General features: G+C 40.7%; 1 long non-coding RNA gene across 1 annotated transcript; it reads left to right on the forward strand.

Annotated features, from left to right (window-relative positions):
- The first annotated feature begins 10,084 nt into the window (after positions 1 to 10,084).
- On the forward strand, positions 10,085 to 14,994 carry LOC147655274 (uncharacterized). The gene is made up of 2 exons (XR_015283258.1): positions 10,085 to 10,188; positions 14,416 to 14,994. It is a non-coding gene; the product is annotated as an uncharacterized LOC147655274 (long non-coding RNA).
- Positions 14,995 to 16,838: the final 1,844 nt, after the last annotated feature.

Here is a 16,838-nt window from a genome sequence, read left to right on the forward strand (position 1 = left end):
CTGATGTTACCCTGATTAACCTGCAGGGCTGCTGATGTGCCAAGGTAAACTCTCCCTGCTCCTCAGACTTCAACATTTCCCTTCCTGCTGAACGGGAGGGTTTGGTTCACTACTCAGAGCACGGCTCTGGGAGCCAAAAGTGCTGACATCTCAGTCTGCCTTGAGCAATGACTTTACCACATGACCTTGTCCCAGATGCTCTGCCTTTATTTTTCCTCCTGTAGAAATGGGTTTGTGAACTCTCAGGGATCCACCTTTGCAGGACTGTTTGCTAACATGCAGAGCAGTAAATTTTCCCTTTTACTGCTGGCTTGGCTTGCCTCATGATCTAGAGTGGGCTGCTGGATGTAATGATGCAAAACAAACGTTGCCCCAGGCTGATCCCCTAATATAATTCCACCATGAAATGCGGCTTCTGAAGAGATATCAAACACAAGGATTCTTATACATGGTTATATCTTTTCAATCCTTCCAGATTTAAGCTTGCAGTCCTGTTGTCTACAAATGGCTGCTGCTCTAATCCTTCATGTATTACTTAATCTGAGAGAATTCCTTCCAGGGGTTATTTTGTTGTTCATCTGTACAATTTTTTTTCTTTAGAGTGAATAAAACCACCCTGCCCACATGCAAACAGACTGAAGAGGAGTGAAGAGGTACTGTTATTTCACAGGTCTTAGATCAAGTGCATCCATTATTACTGTGGAACATGATCTTCTGCATAGTCAAACTGTTGAATTTTGCCAAGAGATTTTTGTATGCTTGTGTATTTTTATATAAATAATATTTATTTAACTAGTTTTTCTTTTCTGAAAAAAAAAACCCAGCATCAAGCAACATCTCTTCAGACACAAGTGTCAGGAAAAAAGGAGAAGCAAGAGTTAAGCTAAACTGGAAAGTGACAGCATACCAGATGCATTGACACTAATGTGCCTCTTTAGAGTTCACGCCTAAAGGCTTTGTGTACAATGATAAATATATTTGTTTTGGTTGCTAGAGGTGCCCTTAAATTATTAAAAGACAAAACAGAAAAGGGACTTTTCATTTTCTAGTACCATTAACTTGTTTCACTGGCCATGAGAGACAAAAAAAGGGTTCAATATTGAAATATCAAGGCTCAGGGAGCCCTAAATTCAGTTATAATTTTCAACCTTTTGTTGTATTTCATGTTCCTATCTGTCTAGGCCTGTTAACAGTGTTGCTTAATCATAAACCCCACAACCTTTGGCTGCTGAAAAAGCCTTTTCATAATAAAAGAGGGAAAATAGGGCATTTTCAATATTTCTTTCTATTGATTTTGTGTATGGGAGAGAAGAGAAAGGGAAAGAAAAAAATACACCATTGTGATAATATAATAATGCAGTACCAGTATAATTTTAGCTAAAAGAAAAATGTTAAAGGGGAAAAACTTCTGGCTCCATGAAGTTCTTTGACATAGTCAAGGACATATTTAGGGCTAAACTTTTTTTAAGTGGAGAATCACCTCCATCACATGTTACTTTTTTATCTATTCAGGCTGCATTTTAGCTGTGGTTGCCTGTTCATTTAACCTGTTGCTCTCTCCATAGTTTTCCACATCTCTGAGCTCTTTAAAAAGGCAAGACCTCATCTAGAGCTTGTGGAGCCCCATAATTACGTTGGGTTTTTTTTCCCCAAACTGAAAACAAACCACTTGGTTTCATGCTGCAGATCCCCTTGGCAATCCTCTGGGTGCACTGGACTTGTGGCTCAGCTCAGCCAGGTAGTGGTCAGTGTCTGAATGTGTCTGTCAGCCCTGTATGCCCTGCACCTCTGCCCACTTCCACTCAGGTAGAGATTAAATGTTGGTAAGCAGATATCAAGCTTTGGGACTCTCAGTTCTGAAAAGAATAGCTTTTTGGGAAAAAAAAAAAAAGGAAAAAAAAAGTTGTTATATTCAATAATTTCATGATGGAAAACATCACAAGGCACATCATGAGACACATAACAGCTTCCCAGGCTCAGCCAGTGACTGTCTCAAGGTCCTTGGCTGTTTCATACAGTGACATCCTGACTGATGCCAAAAAAAAGGACAGTATTCCACACCAAGACATGCCCTTCTGGAGGAAAAGCAAGTAAATCAGATGCATCTGCTCTCATGACTTCTGTGCAATGAAGAGGGATGAATCTGTGCAAAGAAATGCCACGCAGAGTGACACACAGGACTCAGTATCCCTGCAGTCCTGCATATTCTGATGCCAACCTCTGCCTACCCATCCTGGAATAAGAAGCTCTTTCAGGGCTAAATAAAACTAAAGACAGTGGTTCCCTAGTGGTTCAATTTGTAATCAAAGTCTCCCACAAGCTTTCAAGAAGCTGGCTTTTCCACAGGAAAATCTGTTTATTTTTAAAAACTATGTTCTTTCAGACAAAGGAAGGTTCTTATGAGATAACCTATGGTGATCTTTATCCCATTAAATACATAATAAAAACATCTCCCTTGTTAGTGGTTTGCTCAGCATACAGTGTTTTTAAATACCAAGTCCCATTCATTTCACATGCAGTAGAACAACAATTTAAAGGTACTGTGAAAGAAAACCTGGGCAATCAAACATTATACACTTGGATGCAATTAGAGCAGCAAATGATTGTGTACAGTAAATCTTTGTTTAACCTAAGCCATTCAATCACCTTCTGAACCCTTTCCAGTATCTTATTATTAACCTCTTGTCTATGGAAAAGCCCCTCTCAAAATGAAGGAGCAAATGAGAGCAGTTTTAATGTGAGGCTTTAAATCTTAGCTGGGCCTTTATTCAGGAACAAGAACAGTCAGAGCTCACAGTTCAGCCCATTAGGCTTCACAACACTGTCACTTCTGAATGACCCCTCTTTTTGAAAGTTTTGCCAGATTTTCATACAACAGTGGAATAGCTGTAACTGCTTTGTCTGAAATATTCTATCTGCCCATTTATGAGATATTTCTTTCTGGAGTTTTTTTTTGTTTTGTTTTTTTAATTATTATTTTGTTAGTTGTTTTGAGGTTGTTGTTTTTTAATATTATTTCTTTCCCCAAAAAACTCTCCCTTAATTTTAGCAAAAAATATTTGTCTGTAAGATATAAGAAGGAAATGGAAAAACTGCTTATTTTTCCCAGTTTCCTGGGATTCTTTGGGAGGTGGAGCGTCCAGATGTTCCACGGCAGACATGACATCCCCCTTGTGCCAGAAATGTGCTTTCTGCTACTCCTATTAAAATTCATCCCCATTAATTTTAATTATTAGCTGCTGAAATGTGTTTGAACATCCTCAGGAGGGATATGTTGGAGTCTGCCTGCTACGATGCCACCCACCCTGAGCGTGCTCCTCTCTCGCACTGGCTGTACAACTCCCCAAAACACATGTGGCTAAATATGTTAATCTGCATTTCAGCCATTCCATCCCCACCTGAGCAAGCCCCACCTCCTCTAAAGGTAGTGCAGAACTGCCCCATATGGTCAGTTGAGATCAGGACATGATAAATTTCACTATCCTTGGTGAAATGCTCATCTTTGGTCAGAGCTATGGTGAATCCCAAGGTCCCCATGGGAGGTTAAACCACTTGGGTGCAAACATCTACACTGTGAACAGGAAAACTTATGGAAGTGAATTTTGTCTGAGGTAACTGATTAGTCCAGTTCTGGAGGGACTGAGAAGGAATGTGTCCTGGGAATCTGTCATGATGGAGTATTTAGAGGGAGAAAGTTCTTGCCTGAACATTTTTTTAGTGTAATTTCTGGAATTTTTGACACTATTTAGTCCCAAATTAACTCAAGCTACTAGGGACTTCAGGCCAATTCCAACTTTTCTAATGGAATAAGCAAAAGAAGACAGAAACTGCAAACCTACAAAAGCATCAAGCTAGCCAGATGCAGTGAAGTGCCAGTGGAAAATTTTTATTGTGCAAGGATTAAGAGAAAAATGTACAACACTATATAAACTGAAACTTTTAAACAAGGTCTCATATTTCTGTGACAGAAAAAAAACTTCTGTGATAGACAAAAATTCTCTCTCTCAAAAAAAGAAAGTTTTTTTAAAAAAAGCTAAGAGTTAAAATATTTTGAGAATACTCATGGAAATTTTTTCTTGGGGGAAATATAAGGCTTGGACTCACATAGACTCAGGTGGAATTGCTGTTAAAATAGATGTCTAAATGGAATATGACAACCAAATTCAAGTATCAGTTTATATTGTGACACTGGGCTTCTTAGGTTCAAAATCTGCTGATGTTCTGAACTGATAGGCTTGTTAAATTAACTTGGATGTGCCTTATTTACAGCAGGCAAGCTTGCAGCTAGTCATTCTCTGCATATGCACTGCTCTCTCTACCCCATCTGCTTTCATGATGGGCATTACCCAGTGCTCAAAAGGCTGAAATGGCACTCCAGAGGTAATTGATGAAGCACCAATAGAGCCTCAAGACTCTACATTATCCTTCCTCCCAAGCCTGCCAAATTAAATTTAGTTCCTTCCCCAGTTTCTGTGTGAGCTCCAGAAAGAGGTAAGCATGATGACGATCCTCTCTTCTCCAACAGGCAGGAAAAGCAAGAACTCCTAAGTGCTGTTTCTTTAGAGGTGGGCATACTCCTGCCCTCTCAGCACAAGAAATAACTGTTATTGGATATTCCAACCCAAAATCCAATGAAAGAGCAAAGGACAGTCAATCCACAGAGATATTTCCTAAAGATCTGCTAAGGACGACAATAAAAAATGGGCAGTTCTGTGAATTTGTGAGAGACTGGGGACCAGCAAATTCCCCCGTCTCCTGACACATGGCTTGTGCTCCCCTGTTCTCTTGGTTTTCATCTGCCTGCATTTCAGTGCTGGGGGAGCTGGGCTCTCAATGAGCAGCATCTGCAGAGTAGAGAGAGCCTGGGAGAAGAGAGCTCTGCTGACAAACAGTGGTGCTGAGCAAAGTGGTAACCTCTGCTGCAGCCTCTGTGAACTGCTCATCCAGAAACTTCTCAGCTGTTTGTTAGTGACTGCACTCGAGAACATGACAATCCCTGGTGTTGCTGGAGAGTCTGTTTACTGCTACAACCCCTAATGGGATGCAGCATGTCTCTGCTGCGTGTTCCACCAGCCCTGACTGTAGAAGGGAGGAGGGGAGCCAAGGGGAAGGAAGGGCTTTGCTCCTGATTCCTTTTTCCATTAGGGCTGATGGAAGGGGAACAGTCTTAAGTTGTGAATGAATACTGGGCTTTGCCAGTCCCTTCAATATCTCCATAGTTTGCCCTAAAAAAACATATGAAAAGGCTTGACTTAGGATTCAGTAGCACTGACCAGTTGTAGGCATTTCCAGCAGCCTCAACAAGTCCATCGGTAGCTTTATAATGTTTGTTGTTTGAATATTGCTGCTCATAATGATGCAAACAATCATCATGGCTTTGAGAGTTTGTGCAGGGTGTCAAGGAAGGAAGGGAAAATATCTGCTCATGCATTTTATTTCGATGTCCTTTCATCCATGGCATTGTAAGCTTGGAAGCTTGAGGAAGAATCAAGACTGAAATGAACTGCTGCAGATGGCGAAAGATCTCATTTATTGATCACGAGTGAAGGATGTGTCACAGACTTCTGATCTCAGGTTCACAGGTAGAGGTGAAGATTATTCATTTTTAAAGCTGAAAAAAATATGCTGAGGGGTTTCAGGGGAAGAAAAGTAATAGTTTTGATGTGGTTTCTACACTGGAAGACTTTGCAACCTGATTTAATTATGATTCTCAGTGAGCAGAGTGAAGAATAGGAGGAGGGTCGAAGTGCTCAGAATTTGTGGTGAGTTAGTTTGGTGTTTGTGTGTGTCTGTGTATTTGTGCTACTCCTTCCTTTCCATCCATGAACAAATAAATTTTGCTAACTCAGGCTACAGTCTTCATGCCTTTTGAAAAGGGAAGACAGTGCTGTCCATGTCCAGAACAAGATATTTCATTTGAAAGTAAAAATAACTGGGTTTGTCCATCCACAAGGAAAAGAAATTACCTAAAAATGTATCCTCTTCTCTGGCAGCCTAGAGAGGGTTTGTTCCTCTGCCATTTCCTGTAGCACTTTCTACAGTTTATCTCACTTTCACACTCTAAACTTTTCTTCATTACTTCAGTTTCCCTCTGATTTCCCTATATCTCCTTTAACTTTTTTTAAATTTTTTTTTCCCCAGCAGCAACATCCTTTCCTAACTCCTCTCACATGTTTTTCAGAGTTCACAATACTCCACAGTCCTCACACCACCATGTTCTTGCTGGTCTTTTCTGACAGGGATTTTTTGCATGTCAGTATAAAGCCATCAGGAGGTGGCAATGACCTTATAGGTGTAAGCAGGTGTGTTTTCTTGGGAAATGTAATTCAGATCTCAACTGCCAGCATAGCAATAAAATAATAACCAACCCAACCTGGATATCTGACATTCACACAGTACAATGTCTCTGTAGACTGATCTCATAGATTACCATTTGTGGCTCAAGTGCTTGAGGTTGTTCAGTTCTTTTTGTTCAGTTTAATCTAAAATGAAATAAATTTCAGGTGCAATTCCATTCTGTGCAGGGAAGTGCAGCAAGTGTGACTGAGAAATTCACTTCCAAGTGAATTTTCCAACTGGTCTCCACTACAACTCTAACATGGACAAATCCAGTATTTCCATCTTAACTACTCTAGTAGAAAGGTGATCGTCCTCAGTTATTTTATTATAAAAGGCATTGTAAAATGTGTTATGGGTCACTTCTGAAGGTTTCAAGGAGCTGTAATGGCCAGAGTATGTCTTTCAAAACTATAAAACAGGTTCTTGGCAATACACCAGGAAAGCATCTCTGCTGTTTTCAAATTCAGGTGCCTAGTGGACTGATGTCTCCCACTTAGGTAAGTTTCTTGTGATTGCTCACATTTTTATGAGGCTTGATACAGTTCAGCTCAAGAGACACTCCAAACTTTTCAAACCTGCAGCCAGATAAGCTTGCAGATATGGGCTGCTCATACCAGTTGCTTGGGTTTTTGGGCAGAAGCAGCCAAACAGAGCTACCAAGGAAATTTGCCGAGTTCTCAGCCTCCCTTTAGCTACCTACCCTTATTCTGGTGGGGGAACATAACCCAGTGGTCCTCCTCTGTCTCTCATCTTGGTTAGCCTTGTGAACAGGCTAAAGACCAGAATCCAGAAGTAAACTGGAAGCTAAGTTATCTTCTGATGGCTCATCAACCCACCACCGACCTATGTGCAGAAAGGAATTTTTGGAGCAAAAGTAAGAAATTAAGTTAATATCAACACAGCAGGGGAGAGAAACACCTTAGAAGCAATGATGCTGTAATGGCAGATATTTTACTTTTTGTTTTATTGGCTTTTCTAATGGCTTATTGCTGTTTGTCCAAAGTTTGTGCTAGTCTGTTTAAACTCTTTAAGAGCAGCACAGTAATTCTGCACTGATCTATTGTTGGTGGGTGGCTAAATGTAATTGCAATAAGTTTTTCCAGGCCAATGATATTGATGTATTTTTTTTTGAAAAAAATTCTGAACTTTTTTTTTTCTGCAGTCAAAAACATCTCTCTCAGAAGATTTGCAGAGATGTTACCCTAAGAATGAGGAAAAGCTTGACCTGACCAGCTTGGCTTTATCCTAGAATGTGCCATACCAGTGAGGAGAAGGGGTTCTCTCTAGCTGGGTGGGACATTGCAGCTCTGAAGGAAGTCACTGCATCATTTCTTTTCCCTACCATTTCAAGTAGGCAGAAAAGATCTGCATAATTACTAAGCCTCACAGCCACCAGTGTACCCATAGGGTTATTTTGCAACCTAGGAAGTCCAGTTAGGCAGAAGATATTCCTTTGATTTATGACCCTGAGGTAGTCAGCTCACAAATTAATGTTTGCATTGGCAGCTTCAATATGTGCCTTTTGCATCTGAAGGCTGTGGGTAGCAGAGAGTGACAAGAAGACATCAGACTAAGATGTGTAAAACATAAAGAAATTATGTCTATTTTCTGTGTCTCAAGTGAGAAGGCATTTCACTATGAGTGTTATACTATGGCTCTTTAAATGCTTTATTATTTGCAGACATGACTTGGGAATTATTGAAAGCAAGATTTCTGGGTGACAGGAGTGGGCGAGGAGAGGTAAACAGTGAAGAACAATGCAGTCAGACACAGAAGGTCTTAGATCATTTAAGTAATTGGGCAAAAAGGTGACAAATCCAGTTCAGTGCAGATAAATGTAGAATAATGACTCTTGGAACAAAATAAATAAAGACAGAAAATGTTGAGCAAGAGACTGCATCACCTTACTGACTAGCCAAGAGATTTGGAGAGCTAATGGAGGGAAATTTCCCTAATGATTTGGATATAACTTCTCCTGAATGGGTGGAATTCAATGGAATAAGAAAAATGTCAAGAATTTAATTTTTCATAGACATAGAGCTCTCTTAGGTTATCTTGTCCATCCTCTTGCATCAGCTGAGAGACAATTCTTTCTGCAAAGAACCCTATTATGTTGAATTATGAGGACTGTCAAGGTGATTTATAGGAGAGATTTAGTTAGTGTGAACATTTTTGCTAGCCAACACAAAATCCAGAATGTTTTGAATGAGATTCTGACCTCCCTGACACAGATGTAAATAAAACCACCTGTAAAATCTTCAGCAGAATCTCTCATGCTCTATAGAAGTAAATACACACTTATTCTTGCAACTGGAGTTTTACTGCAGGCTTTGCAATTCTGGGATTTTAGCTATAGCTGAGACAATGCAGAATCCAGTGGAGATGAGTTTTCCTCAAGGGAAATTCATCAGACCTGTGAAGCCCAAGCTGATTTAAGGCTGTTGATTGGAATCCTCCTTCACCTCTTTCATGGCTGCTGCTGTTAATTCAGTTCAGATGTTGATCTGAATAAAAGATTATCTCCTCGCTCAGCAGACTCACTGTCTTCAGAAGGTACTATTGGAAAGTGAGAAGAGTTGGAGTTGACTCCTGCAGTAAGTATATAAACATGGAAGGCAAGCTTCCAAGCCCAAAATTATGAGTTTAAAATCCCATGTTCAACTCACACTGGAAACACACACATCTATCAGTAATTACAGCAGTGTTTTCCAGGTTCTGCACCAAAGTTCATCTGGGATCCCGATCTGGTTTTGATCTTCCTCCAAGAGCTTTTCACACACTTTACATTTAACAGGCACAGAGGCAGTGAGAGGAACCCAGACCTCCCCTTTCCTCATGAAACCAGACCAGACCAATCCTCCTGTGCTTTTACACTTCAGGCCAGTGAAGATTGTGCCCCCTCTTCTTTTGACAGTAGGGTTGAAGACTTCTTCTGAAGCTTGTAATTACAGACACAAAACAAAGGGTAAGATACATCTTGCTTTGAGGGAAACACTGATCCCAGTGCCTCTGTTAAAGAGCATGACATCTGTGAGAGCTACAGCTTTGCTCTGAAATGGAAAGAGCCTCCTGTCCGTGGCTTTTGGATGATGGACTATGTTGCATTTTCAGGGAGGGTTGGGGGGCTTCAAGACTTTCAGTCTTGAAGACAGAAGAACCCCCCACTGTCCTGTGCTGGGTGAAGAACCAATGAAAACAGGGAATTGATGCTGGCTGCTGGATCTGGGATCCTGCAAACCAGGCAGGTATTTTGTTGCCTAAATCCTTCCATGAAAAATCCTGAGATTCACAAGTGACCTTAGTACAAAAACTAACATGGAAATCTAATCAGAGCACTGTGATTTTGTTAATTCAGCCTTTGAGAAACTTACCTCTAGGTAAGAAATAGCTGTAATATCCTTTTTTCATGTCAATGAGGTGCATATTCATCTGCACCATCTGCCTCTGCCAGTTCTTATTTCCAAACCTTGCTGAGGCACCAGAAATTGCTTATGCTGTTAAACACCAGCAATTTAAGATGCTAGCACTCTACAGGAATTTGATGTTAATTAAAAGTTTGATTCTGTAACCCCTAGGGTTTTTTTTTTCTTCTTTTTGCATCAGTCTGGGCTGCACTTCTGAGAGGTAAAGCTGAGGCTGGGTGAGGTAGAAATAAGCAGTGCAGAGTGGGATGTAAACAGGAAGGCTGTGCTACACACATCACACTGTAGTGGGCCCAAATCAGTTTCCTTTGTATCAACAGGTCCATTTCTACAGTGATTTTCAAAGAGATGGACATGCAAAGTGGAAAAGAGAAGATGTGGAAATGTGGCAATCCTTTGATCCTTTCCAAGATTTTCCATTACAAAGGTATTTGTAGTTTTATATCACTGTCTGTGAAACATATCTGAGCACAAACAGCATGTGTACAGAGCCCTTCCCCCCAGGGGCAGAATAGTGATAAATGCATTAAACTTTCTGTTTCTGATAGCTTGGCCTTGAGAGCTGTTGTGACCCACCCCTGAAGGCAAGGGCAAAGCAGGTTCTTGTTAATAGGTCCCTTGAGGTGGATTAGAGTGAAGCAACACTGAGTGATTGGTGCTTGTAAATATGTGTGTGTGTGTATACATATACATATATATATAAATAGGGTTTATTTTAGAACAATTTGGTTGCAATGAAAATCAATTATGTAGCCATTTTGGTTATTATTACCTATAGTGATATAGCAATATAAAAGCATAAAAGATGTCTTAAGAAAATGTGTAAGGAAAAGAAAGAGTAGAAGGATCTCACTGCCCACGGCCCTCACAACGAGGTTTGGTTGCTGCAGTTTCAGTGCCTGTTGGTCAAAGTGATGGTCACAGTCTCAGTCTGTCAGGGGTGGAGTAAACCAAGGGAAGACTGAAGTTCCATGGGTTATAAACACCCAGGTTCAGGCAGGAACGCCCAGATACCTCTCCTCAGTCAGGGAGTTTCAACTGGATGATGTGATTCTGTGGATCAGGGAACATTTGTGAGTCTCTGGTGCTCCATGGCAGCTCCCAAGGTGCCACAGCTGCCTCTCAAGTCAGCTGAGTTTGATCAATGGTGCCCCATCAGAAGGGAGGAAAACCCTGAGGCTACGTGTGACTTGTCCCGGAGGGAAGTTTGAAGTTTTCACAGCTGAGCCATTTGTGTAAGGACTTTGGAGCGATAAAAAGCATCACCCGATGGATCTGCCTCTTATCAGCCTCTTCCCTTACCTTGTTCAACACCCAGCTGCAGCCTGAGGCGGGGCTGTGTCCTCCCCTCTGCACCTGGCTGGGTACTTTGCACATCATTAACTGCCCCCTAATTGAGCCATCAGCATTCCAGTCTTTCTCAGGAGCCTCCAAAGCACTTGGGAGAGATTTTTGAGACTTAATTCCTTTTTTTTTTAAGACATGTGCTCTTTCAGTAAAATGTGATGTTCATGGGGAGACAGTAGACTCATCTGAAACCACATGCAACTCTGATGTTTTTTGAAAAATAATTTTCTTTCTGATGAGTTACTGACTTTCTGGGGCAATGCCAACAAAATTCTATTTTATTATTCTCATTTTCTTGCCAAGCTGGGGTTACTGTCAGTGTCTACTAATGCTGCTAATAAGCCTCTGCAATAATTTTTTTTCCTTCTGAGGCCTTGTTTGCAAGGCCTTTGAAAAGTGTGACATCACACTGATTTTTCAACATATAAATGAAATGTTTTTTGGTGCCCTTTGATCTGCTCTAACTTCCAAATGCCTTTATATTTTTATCAAATGGATGCCAGTGTTCAGCTACATGATTATCAGGTAGTCATTTAACCTTTTTGACACACCAAAATGTCAAATGCTTCACAATGCCTTTTCCAATAAAAAAGGCTACAGAATTTTCTTCTGAATTCTGATGCGTCTTAATAACTCTGAGTTTGTGTTGTTTTAAATACTATATATGGCTTTAAAATGAAATCTTACCCTGCTTAGTACTAGTCATAGAACCATATAACCACTGAATTGTTTGTGTTGGCAGGGACCTCAATGATCATCCATTTCCTACCCCCTGTCATATGACATATCCTACCCCCTTCCACTATTCCAGGCTGCTCAGAGCCCCATCCAGCCTGGCCTTGAACATTTCCAGGGATGGGGCACCCACAGCTTTTCTGGGCAACCTGTGCCAGGGTCTCACCATCCTTTGGGTAAAGAATTTCTTCCTCAAATCTTATCTAAACCTACTGTCTTTCAGTTTGAAGCTGTTCCCCCTTGTCCTGTCACTGCATGCTCCAGTAAAAAGTTCCTTTCCATCTTTTCTGTTGGCTCTCTTCATGTATGGGAAGCCTGAAATTAGGTTACCCTGAAGCCTTCTCTGTTCCAGAACAGAGATTGTTCCAGAACAATCACAACTCACCCAGACTTTCCTCAAATCAGAGCTGCTCCATCCCTCTGATCATCCTGGTGGCCTCCTCGGGAATCCAACATGTCCATGTCCTGACATGGGGCATGAACAGACTATGAACCTTGGGTTTCTATGGGTATAGGAAATAATCCAATGAACAAAATGGAGCAATTCTCCATGAGATTGTTGTTATTTTTCACCTTGTCCATCAATGAACCCTTTCTACAGTGCTGCAGATAATGCCTCTCCTTTCAGAGACCAGGTCCCAACACAATCTCCAGTGCTTGGTGGTATTCACAGACACATCAAGATCTCATCCCACCAGCTCAGACCCCGGATTAATGCCAGTTGAGAAAGAAAATCCATGCCAGAAGTACACAATAAGATTCTTCCTAAAAAAATAAAATTAAAAAAAAAATCTGATATGTCTCTGTGGGATGATATACTCTGCTGAGGGAGCAGGATCAAAAGGGATTTGAATACACAGGGATACACAAGACAGCAATTTCTGTAAGATGGATGTGTGTCATGTGGCATATTTTACTGAAAACAAAAAATTAATCTCCAGCAAGTAACTAGTGGGGCAGTTCTGTAGAGGAAAAATGGTGTCCTTTCACTTTAATTTTTTCAGTCAAGAGTGGCTATCTTTCTAAAAAGTATTGCTTATTTCAAAGAGGAAGGAGAAATTCAATGCAGCGTTTTCTGGCTGGAAATGATGATAGTTGGTTACAGTAGTCCCCTCTCAACCTTAAACTCCTGGGTGGGGTCCTGGTTTCACTATAACAAATGGGAACGAGATTTTACCACATTGAGTGATGCCTTGTGCATGCAGAAGATATATACACACATATCTGTATTTTAGATTGAACCAAAATTTGAAACACAGTTAAATTGGTTTTTATGACTCAGCGCAGGGAGAAGTCCAGAATCAGCTGTAAGAGACAAGTACAACCGGTGTTTGATGGAAGTTGTCTGCTATCGTCCCAGATGGATAAAAATAGAAGTTGCTGAAATGCTGGAGCTGAGTCAGAAGGCCAGAGGATACCATCCACAGGACTTAATTCTCAATCTTGATAACAGGCTCAGAGCAGGACTCCAAGAAGAGCTGTTGTAGAGGAGGACCAATGTGGGCTGATTTTTGAAAAAAAAAAAAAAATGGGCTGAGATAAGCTGCACCTCTGCTTTTAGTGTCAAAGCAAACCTCAGTCTGGGACTGTGGTAGGACATATTATTATGCACAGGCATATTTACAGTCATGGAAATTGCTGAAGGCTTGAAGGAGAGTGAACAAAATGTGCTATAAATGTAGTCTGTGTGTGTATGTGTGTGTGTGTGTGTATATATATATCTGAAATTTGGTTTGTATTGACTGTATGATGTTTAAACACCTGAATATTAAATGAATGTACATGGGGCATTCGGGCTTTTGGCACCTGTCTTAGAGGAGAGTGCATCCAGTGAAAAGGGAAGTAGATAGGAGGTAAATTCAGCAAAGGAGACCTGAATTCTCCTACAAGCTTTACTGAGACAACCTGACCTATGGAAATACCTTGGACAAAGCGAGTGCAAGTCTGCACCCATCATCTTTGCAATCAATAAAACGGGGACAGAGCAGCACACTCAGTGAATGCAGTGAACTCCACTGTGACCAAAACCTTGATGTCAGAGTTAGGAGGCTCAGAAGGGATTTATGGTGCATGGCCTTAAGGATGAACAAAGGACACACTACTCACTCCAAAAGAGGATTAGAACCTTCTCGTGCCTTTTACTTCTCCAGCAGGACATTGCCATTGGTAAAGCCTCTGATTAAGAAGCAGTACTTGAGAGATAACAAATTTTCAGTGATTACCATGGGAACCACAAATGATTTCATAAGGGTGGAGAAATTATAAAAAGTTCTAATTGAGAGAGAGGATGAGGCTTAAAACAGTTTCCATGGAAACCAGAGGTGGCATCCAAAAAAAGTGTGTGTACTAATCTGATAGTCTGATTGGCAGGTAATTGGTGCAGTGCTGGAGTGGAGAAGCCTTGGGATGTGAGATGAAATGTCCATCACACAAATAGATAAAATACACAGCCTTCTGAAGAAGAGCTGGACTTTCAAACTCTTTCCCTCCCAATAGAACACACTCATCACTCAGTGGTGATTCATTTCCATTCCTGTCTCTGTACTGAGTGTATTTTTTTTTTAAATTACAGTACGAAAAAGCTCAATAGAGCTGATGGATAGAGCTGCTCCCTCAGCTTACCCAAAGAGCAGAAGTCATGAAGGTGCATTTATGGACAGCAGACATGACCTCCAGTCTGCTTCTCTTCTCAGGAAGAAAAGTCAACACAGACTTCCAGCATCCAGTAAGCTCTCTGAATAGCTGGATGGGATGCTTGCCTGTGTTTTCCAGGACTTCAGTTTCTTCTGACTGACTGGCTAATATCCAGCTAAGCTCATTTTACAGAATTTAGAATTTCTGCAACACTTTTTCTTGTCAGATCCCAGTGGAAATTCCAAGGACACGAAGTTCAATATCACCTGTGAAGGAACTTACTGGAATACATTAAACCAGATAACCGTGTATTTATATCTACCAGAGTTATTTGCTTTTAGGGAGAGTGGAAAAATCTTCTCAAGAGTTTTGTGGAAGACATAGGATGAGCAAATCCAATCTTTGTTTTCTTTCACAGCCCAAGTACATTATGATATCTTTCAGCTTGATTCCTGAAGAAGGAAAAAATTACTCCTTTCAATAAATTAGATAAATAACAGGCCTTTGGCCTGCTGCAGGTTGCTGAAGTCCTCAGCAAATTCTTTGCCAGTTCAGTGGTTTGGCAGACACCCATCTTTTATTCCAGTATTCTCTGAGCTCACTAAATTCATTTCTCCATTCATCAGATGCAGACAGAAACCCCCACATTTAGAAATATTTTGTGGATCTGAGGTCTTTTGAAAGAAGATAAGCCTTTCAGTTGAAATATCTAGAAGACTGGTCTGCCATCTCTGTGACACTGAGGCTCATGGCTCCCCAGTCATATCCATAATCATGATTTAAATGAACTATTGAAAAATTATTAGGAGAAAAATCATCCTTTCACTTAGAAAATATGCATTTAGAGAACTTTGCCCATTTCCTGATCACAGAACTACCAGTGCCAGCATGTCTAGGCTGGAGCCATCTGCAGAATGGCCACACTTCCCATGGTCAGTGGCAAATTTGTATCCCTGATGGCTGCCCCATCATAACCTGTATACTCCAGCATTAACTGGATTTGAAGAAGAGTAGACAAAGATAATCAAGGAAATCAAGAAGAATTCTTGTTCCACTTTTGATCTGCCAGTTTAGATGAATTCTGGGTCAAGCAATACTGTGTTTTGTATATAGGGCTAAGGTTAGGTGAGTTTTATACATAACACACTTCTGCAAAACTTTGAAATGTCTGCCTGGATAATAAGCTTAAGATGTAACCTTTCAAGGATTCTATCTTTATAGTGTGATAAAAAAAATTGTTTGCCATAGACTGAAGGGCTCAGAGATGCTATGAAGAGATATGTGACTTGCATTCAAAGAAGGCTCAAAATTAACCACATTAATAGTTTTCTCATAACTGAAGGGGCTCTCAGGTGGTCACCTTGCTTTGTGGTTCAGTGAATCCATCACTGCTGATACCACATCTTCTTTTTAACAGTATTTCACAAAACAAAACAGGGCAGTGAGCTAAACAGAACAGATGAAGAAAATAACAGAAGATGTAGCTCAGTGCAAGAGCATCCAGAGCTCCATTCTGCTCACTCAGCCTGGGTAACCTTACTATTGATTTTTTTCCTCTCAAAAATTCTACATTTTTGAATTTTCACATATGTTTTCATTCCCACAGCTGCCATTGGGCAGGGAGACAGAAACAAACCTGACCCCTTTATACTTGTGGTTGGTTGCTTGCACATCTGCTTTTTCTCTGATTCTTTCATGGATGGTGTTGGTCTGTGCCCTCTGTGTTATGTACCATGCAAAATTCTGGCAACTGAATCATTAATCCATATTTCATTTATTTAATTTAGTTTCATTTCATTTCAGGTCTTGCAAGTGCACTTCTCAGAAATGCATGTCCATGTGGTAGATGGTGTGTAATTACCTGATTTACACACATGTTCAGTAGAAAGAAATAATGTAAGTTTCTGGTTCACACAGATGAACATTTCTCTGTGTGTTTTGCAGATGGTGATGGTGCTTCATCCTTTCCATTTTAACGTACCAGTAAGCTTTAAGCCCCTCTGGAAACTCTCACTTTTTTTTTTTTTTTTTTTTTTTAATGCAAAGAGAATATTCCACTAACTACAATATATCAGAATTCTGTAGATGCAAAAAGTCAGCAATCCCCCACTAATGTGGACAGAAGACAGAATTCACCACCTTCAGTAGCTAAAGAGGGCTTGCAGAAAAGCTGGAGAGGGATTTTTGACAAGGGCTTGCAGTGATAAGACAAGGGGGAATGGCCTTAAACTAAAAGAGGGTTGGTTTAGATTAGGAAGAAATTGTTTACTGTGAGGGTGGTGAGGCCCTGGCACAGGCTGCCCAGAGAAGCTGTGGCTGCCCCAAATCTGGAAATGTCCAAGGCCAGGTTGGGTGGGACTC

This window comes from Cyanistes caeruleus, chromosome 1 (assembly GCF_971803275.1).
Source record: "Cyanistes caeruleus chromosome 1, bCyaCae1.hap1.1, whole genome shotgun sequence".
NCBI lineage: Eukaryota > Metazoa > Chordata > Aves > Passeriformes > Paridae > Cyanistes > Cyanistes caeruleus.